Consider the following 23228-nt stretch of genomic DNA (forward strand, 5'->3'; position numbering starts at 1 on the left):
AAAAGCCATCTACTCTTTCCTCTTGTGACATAATTGATTTCCACCTTGCCCCACCTATGGTTTCTATGCTTATATTTTGGCAGATCTCCTAAAATTCTGGTAATGTCAACACTCCCTGTTTACCTTGATGCTCTCCTACAGACATGATATGTTAAAAGAGTCTACTTGCTATAAAATATATTATTATTGATTTTTATGAAGCATTCTTTGGTGTAAATCATCACACAGCAGTAGTTTGAAGCCAGTATGTGAATCACACTAAAGAAGGAGAATAAGGTGTGAAGTTTTAGTCTCATGTAAAAATGGAGCTTCTGAGTTGAAAACATCCCTCTGGACCAATGAGGATAAGATTTTAGAAGGGTGGACAAGAGGTGTGGTTCAGCAAAATCTAGGGAAAACATTCAACAGCTACTGTAACACAAACCATGAAGGGGGAAGGCTTAACTGTATCAGACGTATCACAATTGAACACCGTTAGGCCAATATCTGTGGTATCAGTGTCAAATACTGAGTATATAATCTCTATTATTTTCAAGTTGGTGCTTATGAATACTGACAACACAGGCAGAATCCTTTGGCCAAATCAATCCTGAAAAGGGACAGCTAAATAGACCTAGAAGAATGACTAGCCCTTCCACTTCACGTGTTTACTGGCATTATTTCTTCAGGTCTAGGCACGGCTATGTCTATGGACCAGAGGGCAACATCAATACCACAACCTTACCAGGTGGCTCCTGGAAAATTGTGACTCTGGTATGACTTTGACCCAATGCTCACCATCACCGTCTCAATGCTTTGCTCTCCACTTTCAGCATCTCCCCAAAACAATGCTCAGTGCTTTCCCTACCCCCATCCCTGCCACCACAGCACCGACACACTATTCTCCCGGTGGAATAGCTAGCGCGGCCAAGCCATGAACCACACCGTGTCATGCTGGAGATTTCTTGTAGCCGTGCTTTATCAAGTTGAGGAAGTTCCCCTCTACTCAATTCGCCGACAGATTCTTTTATCATGGTGGGTATCAGATTTTGTCAAACACTTTTTCCTATCGTTGAATATGATTTTTCTTCTTTGGCTTGTTGATGTGGTGGATGACTTTGATTTTTGGTTGTTGGATCAGCTTTTATTTGCTTTTTAAAACACAAATAGGGAAACAAAATTCTATTCAATGAGTACAACATATAATGAAAGCCACCTCAACATCTTCTGACATAAGAGATAAAGATGAGAAACACTGACTAATATTGTTATTTTTCAATATGGAGAGGGCATGAAACCATTTGGATTTACAAAAACATAAAGTAATGTTACTAGGCATTGTTATAAAGAATACTTTAATTCTCACCTAAAGTTTGGAAGCTCTGGGATTCCTTAAATTCTCTCTCTAAATGGAGCCCTACCTTCCAAGGCTAGAATATCAAGAGAATAAAATTTTTATTTTGGAAAAACCACAGAAAATGTTTTTTTTAATTTTCAGCAGGAAAAGGCCTACTTGATGGAACTACGTCACCAACTTGTAATTGACAACATTACTTCTAGGACTTTTAAATCTTGTTGCATTTTGCACCTAGGAGCCATAAACAGTGTCCTCTTGTGGTGCTTCTGCTCTATGGGACAGGTAAAGCAGAGCTCATATCTGGGTTTGTTCACAGGATTCAAGTCCTCTCTGCTGAACTAACTTATAATGAAATATTAATAGCAGCATCCAGAGGTGTTACCTTTCCAAGGAACATTGACATTTTTGCTTCCTTATACCTAAAAGTTAACCTCCAAGACAGGTTTTCAGGAACTGGACAGAAAACCTATAGATCAGGTCAGTAGGGCTGCAGAGTATTTGGTGTCCCTTTTCAATCATACCCTGTAGCTGACTGCCTAGTTCAACTATATATAAGGCTTTTCAGAGTCTTCAGGTAGCTATTTAAAAAAATTTTATCCTGAGGTTTTAGCTGCCATCAGCGGGAGGGTTAAGCTGTAGGGGGCTTAAATCACCATAGTAGTAGAACCAGGACTCTAAACAACTCATCTCACAGACAAGCAAACTAAGGCCCAGAGAAATGGAAAATGATGACAGCAATTTCTTACGTTTGTTATAGACCTTGATGGTTGACAAAGCACTTCCTCCTATTATGCATTTCAATCTCACAGTAATCCATTGTGAAGGTCCAGCCTTCTAATGCCGTAGATTCTAGCAAGTTGCAATTTATGTTATAAAATTACGGCTGTGTTTAACATTTCATTTTTATTTCTCTCTGTTTTCCTTGATCTATACAAGTAATATAACCCAACAGACAATGTAGGAGGACATGGAGTTACAGTGCTGGGACATAAATTTGCAATTAAATAGAAAAAATTTTAAGAGAGGGATCAAACTGGGACCAAGGAACACTAGAGACATCTTATACCTTCCTCGAGGTATTCAAGGATGATGGAGGGGATGAAACAAAAAGCCATGGTAAGGTGAGCTTTGCCGAAGTGAGAGAAGGAATTTGGATCAAAACAAGTGGAACGTTATTAGATGAACACCCCTATGCGTATGCTGGTGCACATCAACACTGGGAAGGCCAGGATATCTGAGAAAAAGGGGCCCTTTGCCATTTGCAAAAAGAGGTTCTCTCTGTTTCTTAGTTTTACTCCCAATGGTTTTAATTTTCATCCCACTTTTGTTTTTTCCAGGGCATTCCCACGTACCCAATCTCATTTCAGTCACACAGCAACACAGACTTGACAAAACGGGCACTCGCTTTGCTGTTTACAAGTTTTTATAGCTGCCTATACAGGTGAGAAACTGAAGCCCAGAGGGTCCGAGAGTTTTACTCAATGTCACACAGTTAGGCTCGAAGTGAGCAGGAACTAGGACTCTAACAGAACATGAGTCAGAGGAGGTCTCCAAAATGCAGTAGAGCAGACTAAACACAGCAGATTGATACTACCTATGACTGTATCCTAAGCTCCAGCAAACGACAGTAAGGCATTTAAAAGATTTTAGCCCAAAAGAACAAATGATCAGTCGAAGAGATGTCAACAGATGAGAAATTTCAACGCATGTTTGAAAAACAGTCAAAGGATGGACGTGTGGTTTTGGTTCAGCAGAGAGGAGGAAAGCACAGCTTAGCTTCCACAGAGGGGAATACCGAAAAGAAGTGAGATCACCTGATACCCAGAACTACAGACGTGTGTGACGTGGGGCCCAGGTTATAGGAGGCAGAGGGCATGTCAGGGATGAAAACAAGACATTGGGCCAAATCTATACACAACCTGATTGGAATCCTGTATCACCCCCGCCCGCCATACTGCAAGTCATAATACTCTAAGCCCTGACAATTGATTTAAGCAAAATTCGTGATACTGCCATGGGGGGCAGGTGGAATAGGAACTGGGGATGTGTACACAACAGTAAGCTCTCATTTACTATGACAAGAAATTAAGGGATGATGTCCAAAACTATGAAATCAAAACTGTGTGATATAAATAGCCAAAACATGGAAACCACCTAATGTCCATCGACAGAGGAACAGATAAAGAAGATGTGGTACATATATACAATGGAATATTAGTCAGCCATAAAAAAGAATGAAAGAATGCCACTTGCAGCAACACAGATGCAACAAGAGATGATCATACTAGGTGAAGTAAGCTAGAAAGAGCTGGGTTTTTGGGAGGGTTGGCAGATGCAAACTATTACATTTAGAATGGAGAAACAACAAGGCCGTAATGTATAGCACAGGGAACTATAGTCAATATCCTGATGGTGATAAATATGGGGATAAACTACAATGGAAAAGAATATAAAAAAAGAATGTCTATATGTGTATAACTGAGTCACTTTCCTGTACAGCAGGGATTGACACAACATTATAAATCAACTATACTTCAATAAAAAAAAAAAACTGGGCGATATAAACATATTACTTAGAAACATGATGATAAATACCAGAAGAAACAGCTGGATTTGACAATGGTCACCTCTGGGGTTAGGATCTGGAATTGAATGGGATAGAGCAGGTGACTAATTTTTCATTTTAAGGCTTCATCATGCACATTTTACTTTACTTGAAATATTAATTTTTAAAATAATTTTCAAAACTAAAAGTAGCCTTAGTCCTCCCTCTCTCAGGAAGAAAAAAGTGAGTTCCCAGCTATGTCCTCCTCAGAGGGGCTGTCTAGTGAACTAGTTGGTTGAGGGGCTGAGGAGTCTCCTGGGTAGGACATCTGAACCAAGAGGGAGGGACCCAGGCACAGCCAGCTGGACCCAATGGCAGAGCCTTGGTCCTCAGAAGGCAAGGAGAGCACACCAGATGCACAGCACACAGGATGCCCCTCAGAACTGTTCTCACTCCAAATCCCTGTTGGCCTCTGTCTGAGGCCCATGTCAAAGGGAAGTATTAATACAAGCGAAAACCACAAGAGCTAATTCACTGAGAACTCCGCAGGGGCACTCAGCCCAAGGACAGTCCTACCTTGGAATCCCTCTAACAGCATGTGCCCCGAAAGTGGGGAGATCCCTGGGCAGACCCCTCCGCAGCCGGGCACCTTGGGAGCTCCAGCACGTGGGGCGGTGTCCAGAGGAAGACAAGTGCTAGAAGTGGCCGTGACTGCCCTGGTTGGATCAGGGCAGGAGTCTGCGATGTAGAAACTGAGTGATTGCTGACTGACCTTGCTCATGAGCACATGACAGGCACCTCCTGAGGACTCCCAAGATCCCTGTGGGGCATTTGGCAGTCACCCAGTAAGCCGCGTGAGCAGATGCAGCGAGACGGGCAAGTTAGGTATAATGTGCTCACGTGGCCCTGTTACCCTCAGAGGCTGGTGACCTGGCAAAACAAATCTTCCTGGATAGGGTCCAGATGTGCCGGCTTGGGCAGAGAGGTTAACCTGATCACTTTGGAGTGCCCTTGCCATGGGCGGTCTTCCCAGATGCCAATCAGAGAATATAATGCTGCCCAACCCACCCCCAAAAGCTCCCAGGTCACCACTCATGAGCGGCCACCCCTCAGACAGCTCCACTAAGTCTGAGAAAGGGGCTGTGACCAGCGGACAAGACCATGGCTGCCAGCTCCACGGTCTGGGTTTCACACCAGGAAGAGCAAGGGATCCCAGTGAAATGAGCTCTCAGCTTTGGTGTCTGTTTTTCCCCATGGCCAGATCCTCCATCTTGGGCACCTGGGCACATCCTCAGCTTCTGCAGCCAAAGCCACAGTGTGCTTTGGGTGCCTGGGTACCAAGGAGGAGGCTCCCATCACCTCCTGGGCGGCAGGGCAGCATTTCCGTGCCTCTTTCCTTCCTCCGGCGGTTCTGTTGTTAAAATGAACAAAGGGGATTTTCCCCATTGAGGGTCATTTCCATTTCTAGAACAGCAGGGAGCCTCTCAGAGACCTCATCTGAGCCCCTACCCTGCCCTCTCTAGCACAGATACTCCAAATCACATCCCACCATTCAACGATAGTTCCTCTTCTAAGGAAGGTCTCCTATTGTTTTTCACAGCTTGGTCTTTTTCCTCTAGCTAGACATTCCAAAATCGCAAGGGTCAACCTTAGACATCTATTTTGTAGTCCCCAGAGCACCAGCCCTGGTCCAATAAATATGCCGGCTCTCAATAAATATGACGGCACTCAATAAATATGACTTCACTAGCTCTTTCAACCCAAAAGGCTAGTTTCATAAGCAACCCAAAAATTGGTTTGTTAGGGGGAAAGAAAAACAAAGAAAAATCTACAGGTCCTTCAAAGTGCTTTTGATATTCTCTCCTTCCTTTTCAGCCCCTTCCCCACACCCATGCATACTAAAATTACATAAATAAGATTCTATCAGAAGCCAGACATTTAGAAGAACATATTTTTGAGGGATTTTTTTCAACAAAGCTTGGATGCCTGTGAAGGTTATAAATTTACAGCTGAAGATCCTCTGCCAGAAGTTCTTCGGGGTGGTTACAGCTGTGAAATACAAGCTTTAGGTGACTATGCATCCTCTTTGTGGCCCCAGCCTGATTCCAACAGCTGGTATTCCTGACAACATAACTCATCACAACAATAATGAAATAACAAGAATATTCAGATTTACATACCACCCTTCACCTAAGGGTCTCTGAGCAACTTCAAGCACAGCTGAAATGGCTCCAAACCATGCACCTCTCCAACTTTGATTTAGAAGCTAAAAGATGAGTCAGCCTGCTGTGTGTAATCCCTTGGCAAAAATCATACACTTCACCATAAATGGAAACAGTGAGTCCTGGCTCCTCTTCAATAATCTTCCTTCCTTTCCTTATGCCTTTCTTCTTGGTTGGTATATAACCATTGGTATAACCTAGACCCCACCTGTACATTTTATTTTGTGCTTCCAAGATTTTTTTGCAGAGGGTAAGTATACCATAAAAATGAAGTGTCTTTCTACTTTGCAAGGTTCCGTGAAATAACTTTTCAATGGGATACCTAAGAAATGGGAAATTCTGTGTAATCTGTGATTTGAGTTCAGTAGAAACCCTCTGTCCTCCAATACTTTATTTTTTCAACATTTGCACATTTATTTTTCCAAAATTATAGCTATTTCTTGACTTACCTTACTCTACTCTACTCGACTGGAAGATCTTAAAAAACAAGACCTGGGTGTTTAGAGTCCTTCTCTTTACAGCAATTTCTCTCATGCCTTGTGCAGGGAATATGTAGACCTGTGACACATTTCTTTATTTCTGAATTGAACCCATGATCTAAATTTTCTCTCAAATATATAATGATCCCAATGTCTACATTAGGATACAAATGGGAGGATAAAAACAGTAAATGCTCAAACTCTATCTTTTACTCCACTGGACCTAAACAAACAGCTCCCAATGGGTACCTTGGGACCATTATCTCTGGACACAAGGAAAACAGATTACTAGACTCATCAGCGTAGGAGTCAGATCTCTTGCTTTAGTCCAGCACAGCAACAGAAGGAAATTCCTCTGAGATCTTGGCTTATTTCAGCCCCACGGCTGGGCAGATAAAATGCTGACCCTCTTGGAAAACCTTGGCTCTTAGTCATTCATTAAATCTGAATAAGGAATCTACTATGTGTCAGACATTGTGCTCAGGGCTGAGAATATAAGAATGTGCATTGCTCTGTCCCTGAGGAACTTGTAGTCCAAGGAGGGAGACCACTGGAGAAACAGAGAAGCGCAGCAAAACACTTAAGGGACATGACATAATTATGCACACGGCGGACGTGGCTCCATCTGAACCCAAGCTGACTGACGCTTCCTCGCAACCACAGGCGGGGCTGTAGGCATACTTTAAAGCTCTGGGCTCTGAACCCGCCTGCCCTCCTCTGACCTGTGCCATTATAACACAGCCGGGGCCAGGCCTTGTGTTCTGGCATCCCGAGAGCGGTGCTTTTCTTGTACCCTCTGGGAGCTTTCTGGCTTCTTCCCTGGATGTCATCTTTCTGTTCTCTCTTGGCTCTACACTCTGTAACCCACAGCCTGCTTGTTTTCTTTTCTCACTTGAACGCTGTGGCTAGACAGTATTTTCAGATATTAATCTTTTTTTCTCTCTGTATCTGTATTTGTATGTTTCCATCCTCCAGTTTAGGCTGGTAGCAGTCTTGATATGCCACAAGTTCCAGAAGGATGCATTGGGGTCAAAAGCATAAATAGCGCAAGTCCTTCTGACTTCCCCCCAACACACAAAAACATGTGTAAGCCTTTAAGAGAACTTGGTGGTTTGGGGAGAAGATGGGAGAGTGTGTGAGAAGCGAGAAGAAGGGGGCTTCATCCTTCTTCCTTCTCTGCCCGAGAAAGAGATGTCCCTGGGCTAGAGGAAGGACAGGAAGGAAGAAAGATACCAAAGGGTCCCAGAGCAGACATGCTTCCCTCATGCTCCCACAATCCTGACAGCAAAAGTGCAAGTGGAAGGGCTGGGTGGAGGTTAAGCTAGTCAGACAAAACCACAGGCAGCATCACACGGCATAGCCATGGCAGAGAAAAACGGATCTAGTAGGAAGGATGACAGCCTCAACAGTAACCTCCCTGAGAGATGACAAAGGACCAGATCACTGCTCTGCACCCTGGTGCCTCAGCACAGCGTAAGAGGAAGGGAAACTCAAATAAATGAAATTAAGTTTCCCCCCGGACTAGAAGGAGGGGTGCTCAGTATGAAATGAAGTTGACTTACAAACTGTAAAACCACATGACATTTCTAACTTATGTGAGTTGTGTGGGCCGATTCATTCTGGAGCCACCCTCTTCCTGGATGCTTTTGTCCATGTCCTGGGTCTTTAACACTGTCGAACTCTAGATCTAAATATCAGGTTTTGTTTTCTTTCTCTGTGATTTGAAGTGATATTTCAAACTGCTCTCTTTCTTTTTAATTGTTTAAAATTGAAGTATAGTTGATTTACAGTGTTGTGTTAGCTGCTTTCTAAACGTTTCTAAATGTTTCACTTCAAATTTACCATATCCTAAAGTGACTTCTATCTTTTTGACTCTCCCACACTCCCACTGTACCAACCCAGTTCTCTCCCCCATATTCTTTTCTCTGATAATAGCATTAGAGGTCACCAGTACTAGAAATCTCATTTATATCCTTAGTTTCTGTGTCTCCCTCACCTCCCAGACTGGTCAATTCCACCTCAGGAATCCCCTCCATTGTCTCAGCCAAATCCATTTCCCAGATCCTCATCATCTGTCCACTGTATTCATGTTAACAGCCTCCTCCCTGGGGTCTGTGTTATCAAACCCTCTTCTACCCTGCCCAAGGCACCCAAAATCCTAGGTTCCTCTGGCTTCCTATTAGAGAAAATCCACATTCCTCGGCAGGGAATACAGAACTCTGTCTAAATATGGTCTCTGAGTACTTCATCCCCCCCAGTTCCTAAATGTTTGCACACTCACACACATACCCTAGAATCTTACCACCTCTCACGATCCAAGAGGTGACTATTGCTAAGCAATGGATTAGGAAACGGTAAGCTTGTGGCTGAGTCTAGAGGATAAGCTGGTTGAACATAACTAAGCATGAAGGAAGTAAGAGCAAATGAGAGAAAATCTTGTTGTGATTTCCTTCTAGAATTTTCTTACAGAGCAAGAAATCAAACCCAGGAGAGTCTGTCGCTTAGGATAATGGTTACGGTGAATACAAATAAAGTTTCTGAACGCTGTAAGGCTGCTCTGGCCAGCTTTCCAAGAGTCCTTGGCCACTTGTGGTGCCTGTAATACCGCCATTCTCACAGGGTTTTTATTAAGTACAAAAGTGATAGTGGCGGGGGGGGGGGGGAGTTCTCTGTAAACTGTATACGTGAGGACTTACAATATTTCCTTTAAATAAATATTCATTCACTTCTGTCTCTTACAATTCAAAATTTCTTAGAAAAATTCAACTCACAGAGGGTTTGTCTTATGCAAAAAGGAAATGCCATATACCCATGACAATCCAAATAATTTTTAAATGAAAGATTGTTGGGAAATGGCTGGGTTATCTTTTACTGAGAACAGGATGGGGAATCTATATAAATCGAGAAACATTACACCATAGTTATTATCATCAGGGCAGTCCTGGTGTGTCTTGGCTGAATTTTTAATACTCTTATCTTTTTAATCTTGCATGACCCTCCCTGGCAAAGTCACTCCAAAAAGAACAGACGCTTCGTAAATATTAGAGGCTGGGGACTAGCTGTTTGTGAAACTCACTGGCCATTATGTACTGGTATGTTAGGCTAAATAAAATGTTTTATGGAAACTAATATATCCATGGTGAGGCCTCATTAAGTATATTACTGTTTTTATGGCCCCTTCAGCACAGCAAACAAATAACCTATCCTTTTCCCCAAAGACTATTCTGATCCCCACATCTGCTTTGCACTCGCCTTGCATGTAGATAAGATATCAAGGCTGGTTTTACAAGATGAAAGAGTGGAACCAGTTCTTTGCTGCTTATAAAGCCCTGATAATACATGATGAGGAATAAAGTTTTATTTCGGTATTCTCCAAACTGCGTTCTACGGAACATTAGTTCTGTAAGCGGTTAATGTGTATTCCAAAAAAATAAAAAGGAAGGAGGTAGCCATGATAAGCGGCTCCATGCGCAAATAGGTTTGGGAAATAATCAGCCAAACAAATGTAGTTTTCTTTCCTGCAGGATATGAGCCTTCAACAGGCCAAAGTGCTTTGCGAATCTCTTAGAAGGAAATATAGTATATAGAGTGCCTCGCCTCCTAAATTATTTGACCATAGGACTTATTTTCTACAGAACACAGTACAAAAGACACTAACGTTCCACAGAACATAGTTTAGAAGAGGCAGTTTTATTTAATGAAGCCAAGTAACCAACGACAGCCAGTTCAATCGTCTCCAGAACAGCATATTTCTCATTGAAAGTCCTAAACAAAGGAACATCCTCCACAAACAATATTGTTACAAGAAGCATGAGACACAATCATCTGCAAATGGAGTTTCGGGTAAAACACATTAAGATTTCACAACAGCCTGAGGATTCACAATTCAGTATCTGAAGTCATTGTTTCTTTTATTGGGAATAGGAGAAAAAACTGACAAAGGAGGTTGCCATATTTTCTCCACTTTGCTGCAGGATGACAATTTTTACTAAAGCACCAGAGGGAAAATATCAGAAAAACAAAAAGCCAAGTATATCTGCTGCCCACGTTTTCCCTTGTAATTATAAAAAGCATTGTAAGAGTAGCAAGCATATAAGGTATGACTGCAAGAGTAGCCAAGGTGACCAAGAATGGGAACCACAGTGTGAAAGGCCTCTCATGTGACTCCAGGTTGTCATAATGTAATGGATGCTGTTGGTACCCCTCCTGGATCCCTTTTACCTGGCTGGTGCATCCATTCCCTAGTTGCCATGAGTGTTGGTTACTAATGGCTCCAGAGGCTCCCTCCCTGGAGAACTGCCCTCTGCAGAATAGGAATCACTTTATCCAAGAGATTATATCACCCATTCCAGGGTAGCTCACAACCAGTGACTGGCTGACAAGGGGTACAAAAAGCTAGCCTTCTCTCCCCGAGGTGGGATTAGCCATGTGGCGCAATTCATGCCCAGAGCTCCCTGTGGGATCAAGTTAAAGCTGGCCTCCAGCTGAGACCACATTGTTGCTTAGTGCTCTGCCTTGCCCTGTGCTACTTCCCTTATTCTCTTTTTCCTGAGACCACTCCAATGAATCACATACACCCAAACGCTGGTCTCAGGCTCTCCTCCTAGGGAATCCAGCCTGAGGGATACAGTTTAGAAAGTTAGATCTAAAGAGACATTTTTTCTCTTAATCACAATATTAATGTCATTCACAATGGCCAGTCTTCTCGCCTGCTTCAGGACCCTGACATCATGTTCTATGAGAGGCTCTAGATCAGTATTCCACATTATGTGGTCTTGGGCCATGCACATTAGAGTTATTGGGGTGCTTGCTAAAAAGTGTAGGTTGCCAAGGCTCACCCCAGACCCAAGAAATCAGAATCTCTGTAGGTGGGACTCACAAACCACATTTTCTATATCAGGTTCTTCTCATGAATACTAGCGTTTCAGATCCACTATCAGGAGGCCACGGTTTAACCAGTTCTCCCCACCCTCCGGCAGTAACTGAGAGATACTCTCAAAGCAAGCTAATCTGTCTTCTTACCTTCTGCCTACTGATAAACTCTTCTGAGAGGAAACAGTGTGTGAATTTCCAAGTGGAAATACAGGTGGTCTGTAGAGAGAGAGAGAGAGAGAAAAAAAAATGTAACCCAAGCAGACTATTGCTTTGGCTTATGACAAATTACTCCCAAATGTAAATTTTGTTTTATTTCTTTGAAACCGAAAAATGTGATTTGAGATGACAACTCTCTAAACAAATAAGCTGGAGAAGCTATGCTTATTCATCTAAAGTCAATTATTTCCAAGTATTTAATGGACTATGGGAAGGAGGAAAATCTGAAAACATTTTTTCAAAGCACAATGCAGAAAAGATTTACAGTAGCTCATAAAAATCTAAGTTGCCATATTTATTCATCTCACAAAAGTTGTCTGTTGCTTGACAATTATTTACCTAAAGAGTCTCTGATCTCTGAATCCACAGTGAAAACCACCACTCAATGCCCTGTTTTTCCATTCCTCTGACAAGCATGTGACTACCACAGCTGAGCACACATGCCCCAATCAGCAGGACAGTCAAAATTAACCACGTGTAAGTTAGTAACAAGAGCTAAAACAGAGCTCTAATAGCAAACCTGCTGTCCATCATGGAACCAAGATGGGTCAAGAGAATCAGAGTATGGTGGAGATGCCTTCTAGGGCATGGAGTTTACTGAGAAGCAGTTGATTCAAGCCTAGACTGCTTGGCAAGCATTCTCTTCTCTTCGTTGTTGTTGTTTTGGGTGTGTGTGTGTGGGTGTGGGTGTGGGTGTGTGCGTGTCACATGTGTGGTCTTAGTTTCTTGGTCCAAGAGAAATAAAGTGGTCTTGATTCCATGCCAAACAGAGCAGTTCCTCACTGGCTGCAATTTCTTAAGGACCATCTCAGCAGGGATCCCAAGATGAATCAGCCACCCCTAGAAAACTCACTCACCCCTAGAAGATGTGTCTAATAATTATCTGGTACTTGGTTAATAGAAAATACAAGAACACACTTCTAATCGAAGTGAAGCACATTCTCAAATCTCAGACACCCAAAAAACTACCTGGTAGGAAGCACGTGGGTCATTCAACTTGTTGTTCTCTCCTGGACGTTAAAAACATGGATTCTGTGATAGCAAATCTAAACACAAAAACTCAAAGAGAAGTCCAAACTTGCAAGTTATGAAAATATATTAAGACCAATATTTTTACAAAGAGATACTCCAAATATAAAGCATTGCAAACAACACTGTTTTGGGTTTTTTTTGAGATACGCGGGCCTCTCACTGTTGTGGCCTCTCCCGTTGCAGAGCACAGGCTCCGGACGCGCAAGCTCAGCAGCCATGGCTCACAGGCCCAGCCGCTCCACGGCATGTGGGATCTTCCTGGACCGGGGCATGAACCTGTGTCCCCTGCATCGTCAGGCGGACTCTCAACCACTGCGCCACCAGGGAAGCCCAATATTCCGTTTCTTGATCTAGACCCTGGCTACACAGGTCTGGCCACTTTGTGAAAATATTTTGAGTTGTATACTTACAATTCATATACTTACAATAGTATTTTATGTTATACGCTATGGACTCAATTGTGTCCCCTCCCCCCAAATTCATATGTTGAAGTCCTAACCCCAAATGTGATGGAACTTAGAGATGGAGTCTTTCAGCAGTGATTAGATTTAGATGAGATCATATGGGTGGGGCCCCCATGATGGGATTAGTGCTCTTATAAGAAAACATAACAGAGAGCTTGGTCTCCCTTTCTCTCTGCCATGTAAGGACATAGTGAGAAGGTGGCTGTCTGCAAGCTAAGAAGAGGGTTCTCAGCAGGAATTGAATGGGTCAACACTTTGATCTTGGACTTCCTAGCCTTCAGAATTATGAGAAATAAATGTCTGTTGTTTAAGCCACCAGTCTATGGTATTTTATTATAGCAGCCTGATCATATTAATATATTATATTCAGTGAAGTTTACTCAGACTAAAACAATAACAAAAAAGCAATGGTAAACATTAGAGAAATAGTCCGTTAAAAACAGAATATACTTGAAAACTGTGATTTCAGTACAGTGTCTTGTGATATTAGTGAGGGATGATTGTTGAGACCTTCTCAAATTCCCAAATTTGCAAATATCCCTTTAGATAAAACAAATCCCCACTGGGATATGGTTCTAGGACAGGACAGGCACTTCCTACATGACAGGTTCTGGACACTAGCCTTGCAGTCTTTGAAACTCAAATATTTGCTTCAGTAAAATGACAAGTGACTTCCTGTTTGGGTCACACACACACACACACACACACACACACACACACAGACAATACCACTACTGTCATCTCCACAAATGCCAAGTCTGCCATATAAGGTTTGGGGATATAAAGCAAAGCCAGAGGTATCAAGAATAGATTGGGCAAAACCATAATTCAAAAAGATGCATGCACCCCAATGTTCACTGCAGCACTATTTACGAAAGCCAGGACATGGAAGCAGCCTAAATGTCCATCGACAGAGGAATGGTTAAAGAAGATGTGGTACATATATACAATGGAATATTACTCAGCCATAAAAAGTAATGAAATAATGCCATTTGCAGCAACATGAATGGACCTAGAGATTGTCATACTGAGTGAAGTAAGTCAGACAGATGAAGACAAATATCATATAATATCACTTATATGTGGAATCTAAAAAAAGTATACAAATGAACTTATCTACAAAACAGAAATAGAGTTACAGATATAGAAAACAAAGTTATGGTTACCAGGGGGTAAGGGAGGGAGGATAAATTGGGAGATTGGGACTGACATATATACATTACTATATATAAAATAGATAACTAATAAAGACCTACTGTATACCACAGGGAACTCTACTCAATACTCTGTAGTGGCCTATATGGGAAAAAAATCTAAAAAAGAGTGGATATGTGTATATGTATAACTGATTCACTTTTCTGTACAGCAGAAACTAACACAACATTGAAATCAACTCTACTACAATAAAAAATTTAACAAATAGCTTTCCAATCTTAAAAAAAAAAATAGATTGGGCAGAAAGGGTCATCATGGATCACAAACTCATAGTGGAGTATGAAATACCTTTCCTGAAAAGTTAAAAATTAGATATGTCATCTGTTTCTGGTCAATAGAACTTGGGCTTCTGTAAGAAAATTTCAACCAGTGACACTGGACTCTAGTAATGGAAGTTGACATACAAGGGCTGGGAACTAATTCTTTGTATATCCTAGACTAGATACTCACTATAGGATGATATTTATTTTGGGTGAAAAATACTTTAAAAATGTTGGAGATCATGCAACATAATAAAAGTAACACTTGTGGGCAAAAACTAAAGGTATCAGAGTAGATAGCTACTGGAAGGGCAGCTTGCAAAGTGTTCTAGAGCCCTACTGACTGTCTGGATTGAACCTGGCTCCGCCCACTTAGTAGCTCCACCTACTTGGCCTTGGGCAAGTTACTTACCTTTTCATGCCTCAATCTCCTCACCCATACATAGGGTGATAATAATTATCCTCCGTGGGATCATTGTGAGTCAGTGGAGTTAACTCAGTGTGCCTGCCATCTAGTAAACAGTATACATACACCTGGACTGTTACTACAGAACAAGAAATAGCTTTGAGATTCTTAGAGCTAGTAGATAGGACTCAACAAATAGTTTTCCCTTCGTGGCTTAAAGTAGAGGAAAAGAAAGAGGAAAGCAAGGCCAGTTGTGGGTTGGGATTTCAGGAGCCCCCAGAGCACTTCCCTCACTTGCTCAGAGACACCAGAATTGCCTAAACATATTCCACAAATAGAAGGTCTCGAAATAGCAACAGCCCCTTAAAGCAGCTCTTTGAATTTCACCTTATTTACACTACGATGTAAATGATTACTGGCAGGACCCTTGCCAGGCATTCATTTGAAAACTGGAATACAGAGCTCCCCGGGGCACTGGATACTTGAAAAGAGAGTCTCAAGAAACTTGAAAGAGAAGAAGAGGCTAGGGAGGTTGAAGGCCAACTTCAGCATTTTTTTTTCTATAATCAGACTGGACACAGGAAACTATTTCCTTATTTTAAAAAAGAAGACTTAAAGAAATCTTCTGGGTACTACAAGTTCCCCCAAATCATTTCTCCTCCGTTACTTGTGTTTGTCAAGTGACGTGCTTATAAGCTTAAATTACCAGTGATTACATGTGCTTTGCCTGTGTAAATATGAGCTTTGTATTAAACAGTAACAAAGGGCTTCCCTGGTGGCGCAGTGGTTGAGAGTCCGCCTGCCGATGCAGGGGACGCGGGTTCGTGCCCCGGTCCTGGAAGATCCCACATGCCGCCAAGAGACTGGGCGCCTGCGTGTCTGGAGCCTGTGCTCCGCAACGGGAGAGGCCACAACAGTGAGAGGGCCGCATACCGCAAAAAAAAACCAAAAAAACAGTAACAAACAAAGCGATAGAAAAATGCATAGGTGCAATTTTAACTCTCACAAAGATGCAAATCTTTGGAAACATAATATGTGGTTTTATGTACTTTAAGGGTACATAAAAAAGTAGAATGTGATTAAAACAACCACCGTGCTGGATAGCATACATCTCTAGAAATGGTTCTGTGATGAGCTTTTAAGGGTGATATAGTAACTGGCTATAAATGTTGACAGCAAAAGTTAGCAGGCCATCTCTAACAGAACTTCTTAAATTTATGAACAATAAACGCTTATGGAGTACTTCCTGGAATGGTTTATTCAGGCCAAGAATCTAACTTCACACCGTCCTTGTGGTCTGTGCCTGCCGGAGGCAACAAGCCATTCCAACACATCCTCCGGAGACCCTTTCAAGGTCTGTGGTTCTGCAATAAAGAGATAACTTACAAGAACGGGAATCAGCATGCAGAGAAAATGCCTCCATTGAAACACTCCTTAGAGTCTGGATTACTCCAAATTACCTTCTCCTGGGAACTCAGGACCATTGTTCCTTCTTAATTCAGGAAAAAGTGTATTTGGGTGAAAAATATTCTACCCTTCCTGATTTCCACAAAGAAAAAAAAAAATCAAACAAGTTCTCTCTATTGAATTAAGCGTGGTTAAAACAGTAGATGGGTAGAAATTATTATGACTATACAGAGCCACATTAAAATAACCAGCAAGATAAGAAAAGGGAGATAGAAAAGGGGCAAAAAAAAGTAAACTAAAGAGATTCCAGGTAAGTAATTCTCATTTTTTAGAATCTTGGCCTGAGGCTTTCCTGTGAATTTTAGATAAAGATATTCAGCCTCTGCAGAAATCTCTAATAAAACAACCAACCCAACAATAATGCATTTTCCTGCTGCGGCAGAAGACTGCGGTTCAATTTTCCAGCATTCATGATCTGTATTTCCGTGCAAGAAAGAGGGCCAAACAAAAAGGATTTTTCCATAAGGCAATTAAGGTATAACATGGATTAGGAGGAAAATAAAATGACTCTTTATCTTCTTCTATGTAAATATTTTTCCTAATATACCACCTGCTGGAAGCCTCTGGCAGAATATGATTGCAAGAACATAATTTCTGTGAAGCAATTTTCTTAATTCTTGAGAAATTCAGTCAAAAGTGGGACAGCTCTTGAGTTATCTAAGACATTATCTCAACTCAAACCACTGCTTTGCCCAACTTTTACCAACCTGCCCCAGAAATCTCCATTTATCAGTTTTTCTGTTTGGTGTGATGAATTCTTTTTGCTTCCTCCTTGAGTCTGAAATCTAATCAGTTAATGAATAACCTTTCCACTTCCAAATCTGGGAGTCATCTTGATTTCCTCACCCTCTCACCTTCATACCAGCCCACCCCAGTGATCCTACACACACACACACACACACACACACACACACACACACACACACACACACACACACACACACACACACACGTTCACAGTGACTAAAATATGCGGTTGAGTGTGACTCTCCCTGTGGACAGTGCCTTTTTCCCTCCTCTACACCCACTCAAATTCCAGACCTTTAAGGCCGAACTCAAATTCATCTTCTCCAGGCAACTTTGCTGGATGAGACCTACTCAAGCCACTTAACACTGAAGTACCAAGGTCAAACCCTGTGCAAACAAATTCCAGGTCTTTGGTTCGGTTCTTTTAACATTGCTTAAAATAGCATGGCTCTTTAGTCTTTGGTTCTTGGTTCTCCCATCCCCAAGCCCTACTTCCACCTGCACCTGCTCTACCCCCACCCTACCCACAACCCCCCTACACATGCACACACACATGCACACAACAGACTATCAAGAGCAGGAATCTGTTTGATTACTTTGTACCCTTTGTCCCTTGCTTTTCCCCCCATCCTTCCTGCATCATCAAAAAATACAGTCTTAGGTTTCCCTGGTGGCGCAGTGGTTGAGAATCTGCCTGCCAATGCAGGGGACACGGGTTCGAGCCCTGGTCTGGGAGGATCCCACATGCCACGGAGCAACTAGGCCCGTGAGCCACAACTACTGAGCCTGCGCGTCTGGAGCTTGTGCTCCTCAACAAGAGAGGCCACGATAGTGAGAGGCCCGCGCACCGCGATGAAGAGTGGCCCCAGCTTGCCGCAACTAGAGAAAGGCCCTCACACAGAAACGAAGACCCAACACAGCCAAAAATAAACATTAATTAATTAATTAATTTAAAAAAATAGTCTTTTTAGTACTATAGTTACTAAACACATAAATACTTGTTCACCATTTTTTTGATAGCCAGACACAAAGGCCACAGAAACTAAACTGCCATTTAAATACCTGACCCAGGAGGCACCCAAATGTCAACACCAGTGGTTTTCTTGAGGGTTGCCTTTGAGGGTGGGAGCTGGAGCAGAAAGAGTTTTAATTAATCTGTATATGAGACGACACAGTGTCTTCACAAAACTCTGCTTGATTTTTCCCATCCCTCACCAGACTATGGGAGACACGAGAAGATGGCGGAAGAGTAAGACGCGGAGATCACCTTCCTCCCCACAGATACATCAGAAATACAGCTACACGTGGAATAACTCCTACAGAACACCTACTGAACGCTGGCAGAAGACCTCAGACCTCCCAAAAGGCAAGAAACTCCCCACGTACCTGGGTAGGGAAAAAGAAAAGAGAATAAACAGAGACAAAAGGATAGGGACGGGACCTGCACCAGTGGGAGGGAGCTATGAAGGAGGAAGGGTTTCCACCCACTAAAAGCACCTTCGTGGGCGGAGACTCCAGGTGGCTGAGAGGGGAGCTTCGGAGCCACAGAGGAGAGCACAGCAACAGGGCTGCGGAGGGCAAAGTGGAGAGATTCCCGCGCAGAGGATCAGGGCCGACCGTCACTCACCAGACCGAGAGGCTTGTCTGCTCCCCCGCCGGGGCGGGCGGGGCTGGGAGCTGAGGCTCGGGCTTCGGTCGGAGCGCCGGGAGAGGACTGGGATTGGCGGCGTGAACACAGCCTGCAGGGGGCTAGTGTGCCACGGCTAGCCGGGAGGGAGTCCGGGGAAAAGTCTGGACCTGCCGAAGAGGTAAGAGACTTTTTCTTCCCTCTTTGTTTCCTGATGCACGAGGAGAGGGGATTAAGAGCACTGCTTAAAGGAGCTCCAGAGATGGGCGCGAGCCGTGGCTAAAAGCGCGGACCCCAGAGACGGGCATGAGACGCTAAGGCTGCTGCTGCCGCCACCAAGAAGCCTGTGTGCAAGCACAGGTCACTATCCACACCCCTCCCGGGATCCTGTGCAGCCCGCCACGGCCAGGGTCCCGGGAGCCAGGGACAACTTCCCCGGGAGAACGCACGGCGTGCTTCAGGCTGGTGCAACGTCACGCCGGCCTCTGCCGCTGCAGGCCCACCCCGCACGCAGTGCTCCTCCCTCCCCCCTGGCCTGAGTGAGCCAGAGCCCCCAAATCAGCGGCTCCTTTAACCCCGTCCTGTCTGAGCGAAGAACAGACACCCTCCAGTGACCTTCACGCAGAGGTGGGGCCACATCCAAAGCTGAACCCCGGGAGCTGTGCAAACAAAGAAGAGAAAGGGAAATCTCTCCCAGCAGCCTCAGGCGCAGCAGATTAAATCTCCACAATCAACTTGATGTACCTGCATCTGTGCAATACCTGAATAGACAACCAATCATCCCCAATTGAGGAGGTAGACTTTGGGAACAAGACATCTTTTCCCCTTTTCCTCTTTTTGTGAGTGTGTATGTGTATGCTTCTGTGTGAGATTTTGTCTGTATAGCTTTGCTTTCACCATTTGTCCTAGGGTTCTGTCCGTCCGTTTTTGTCTTTTTGTTCTTTTTACTTAAAAAAATTTTTTTCTTAATAATTACTTTTTATTTTAATAACTTTATTTTATTTTATCTTATTTTATTTTATCCTCTTTCTTTCTTTCTATTTTCTTTCCCTTTTATTCTGAGCCATATGGATGAAAGGCTCTTCTCCAGCCACGCATCAGGGCTGTGCCACTGAGGTGGGAGAGCCAACTTCAGGACGCTGGTCCACAAGAGACTTCCCAGCTCCACGTAATATCAAATGGCGAAAATCTCCCAGAGATCTCCATTTCAACACCAACACCCAACTTCACTCAACAACCAGCAAGCTACAGTGCAGGACACCCTATGCCAAACAACTAGCAAGACAGGAACACAGGTCCACCCATTAGCACAGAGGCTGCCTAAAATCATAATAAGGCCACAGACACCCCAAAACACACCACCGGACGTGGACCTGCCCACCAGAAAGGCAAGATCCAGCCTCATCCACCAGAACACAGGCACTAATCCCCTCCACCAGGAAACCTACACAACCCACTGAAGCAACCTTAGTCACTGGGGACAGACACCAAAAACAACGGGAACTATGAACATGCAGCCTGCAAAAAGGAGACCCAAACAGTAAGATAAGCAAAATGAAAACACAGAAAAACACACAGCAGATGAAGGAGCAAGGTAAAAACCCACCAGACCTAACAAATGAAGAGGAAATAGGCAGTCTACGTGAAAATGAATTCAGAATAATGATAGTAAAGATGATCCAAAATCTTGGAAATAGAATAGAGAAAATGCAAGAAACATTTAACAAGGACCTAGAAGAACTAAAGAGGAAACAAACAATGATGAACAACACAATAAATCAAATTAAAAATACTCTAGAAGGGATCAATAGCAGAATAACTGAGGCAGAAGAACGGATAAGTGACCTGGAAGATAAAATAGTGGAAATAACTACTGCAGAGCAGAATAAAGAAAAAAGAATGAAAAGAACTGAGGACAGTCTCAGAGACCTCTGGAACAACATTAAATGCATCAACATTCGAATTATAGGGGTCCCAGAAGAAAAAGAGAAAAAGAAAGGGAATGAGAAAATATTTGAAGAGATTATAGTTGAAAACATCCTTAATATAGGAAAGGAAATAGTTAATCAAGTCCAGGAAGCACAGAGTCTCATACAGGATAAATCCAAGGAGAAACATGCCAAGACACATATTAATCAAACTGTCAAAAATTAAATACAAAGAAAACATACTAAAAGCAGCAAGGGAAAAACAACAAATAACACACAAGGGAATCCCCATAAGGTTAACAGCTGATCTTTCAGCAGAAACTCTGAAAGCCAGAAGGGAGTGGCAGGACATATTTAAAGTGATAAAGGAGAAAAACCTACAACCAAGATTACTCTACCCAGCAAGGATCTCATTCAGATTTGATGGAGAAATTAAAACCTTTACAGACAAGCAAAAGCTGAGAGAGTTCAGCACCACCAGACCAGCTTTACAACAAATGCTAAAGGAACTTCTCTAGGCAAGAAGCACAAGAGAAGGAAAAGACCTACAATAACAAACCCAAAACAATTAAGAAAATGGGAATAGGAATATATATATCGATAATTACCTTAAATGTAAATGGATTAAATGCTCCCACCAAAAGAAACAGACTGGCTGAACGGATACAAAAACAAGACTCGTATATATGCTGTCTACAAGAGACCCATTTCAGACCTAGGGACACATACAGACTGAAAGTAAGGGGATGGAAAAAGATATTCCATGCAAATGGATATCAGAAGAAAGCTGGAATAGCAATTCTCATATCAGACAAAATAGACTGTAAAATAAAGACTATTAGAAGAGACAAAGAAGGACACTACATACTGATCAAGGGATTGATCCAAGAAAAAGATATAACAATTGTAAATATTTACGCACCCTACATAGGAGCACCTCAATACATAAGGCAAATACTGACAGCCATAAAAGGGGAAATCAACAGTAACACAATCATAGTAGGGAACTTTAACACCCCACTTTCACCCATGGACAGATCATCCAAAATGCAAATAAATAAGGAAACACAAGCTTTAAACGATACATTAAACAAGATGGACTTAATTGATATTTATAGGACATTCCATCCAAAAACAACAGAATACACATTTTTCTCAAGTGCTCATGGAACATTCTCCAGGATAGATCATATCTTGGGTCACAAATCTAGCCTTGGTAAATTTAGGAAAATTGAAATCGTATCAAGTATCTTTTCTGACCACAACGCTATGAGACTAGATATCAATTACAGGAAAAGATCTGTAAAAAATACAAACACATGGAGGCTAAACAATGCACTACTTAATAACGAAGAAATCAAAGAGGAAATCCAAAAATACCTAGAAACAAATGACAACGGAGACACAAGGACCCAAAACCTATGGGATGCAGCAAAAGCAGTTCTAAGAGGGAAGTTTATAACAATACAATCCTACCTTAAGAAACAGGAAACATCTCAAACAACCTAGCCTTGCACCTAAATCAATTAGAGAAAGAAGAACAAAAAACCCCCAAAGTTAGCAGAAGGAAAGAAATCATAAAGATCAGATCAGAAATAAATGAAAAAGAAATGAAGGAAATGATAGCAAAGATCAATAAAACTAAAAGCTGGTTCTTTGAGAAGATAAACAAAATTGATAAAACATTAGCCAGACTCATCAAGAAAAAAAGGGAGAAGACTCATATCAATAGAATTAGAAATGAAAAAGGAGAAGTAACAACTGACACTGCAGAAATACAAAGGATCATGAGAGATTACTACAAGCAACTCTATGCCAATAAAATGGACAACCTAGAGAAATGGACAAGTTCTTAGAAATGCACAACCTTCTGAGACTGAACCAGGAGGAAATAGAAAATATGAACAGACCAATCACAAGCACTGAAATTGAAACTGTGATTAAAAATCTTCCAACAAACAAAAGCCCAGGACCAGATGCCTTCACAGGTGAATTCTATCGAACACTTAGTGAAGAGCTAACACCCATCTTTCTCAAACTCTTCCAAAATATAGCAGAGGGAGGAACACTCCCAAACTCATTCTACGAGGCCACCATCAACCTGATACCAAAACCAGACAAAGATGTCACAAAGAAAGAACACTACAGGCCAATATCACTGATGAACATAGATGCAAAAATCCTCAAAAAATACTAGCAAACAGAATCCAACAGCACATTAATGGGATCATACACCATGATCAAGTGGGGTTTATTCCAGGAATGCAAGGGTTCTTCAGTATACGCAAATCAATCAATGTGATACACCATATTAACAAATTGAAGGAGAAAAACCATATGATCATCTCAATAGATGCAGAGAAATCTTCGACAAAATTCAACACCCATTTATGATAAAAACCCTGCAGA

The sequence above is a fragment of the Delphinus delphis genome, chromosome 14 (assembly GCF_949987515.2).
Source record: "Delphinus delphis chromosome 14, mDelDel1.2, whole genome shotgun sequence".
In the NCBI taxonomy this organism is placed as follows: Eukaryota; Metazoa; Chordata; class Mammalia; order Artiodactyla; family Delphinidae; genus Delphinus; species Delphinus delphis.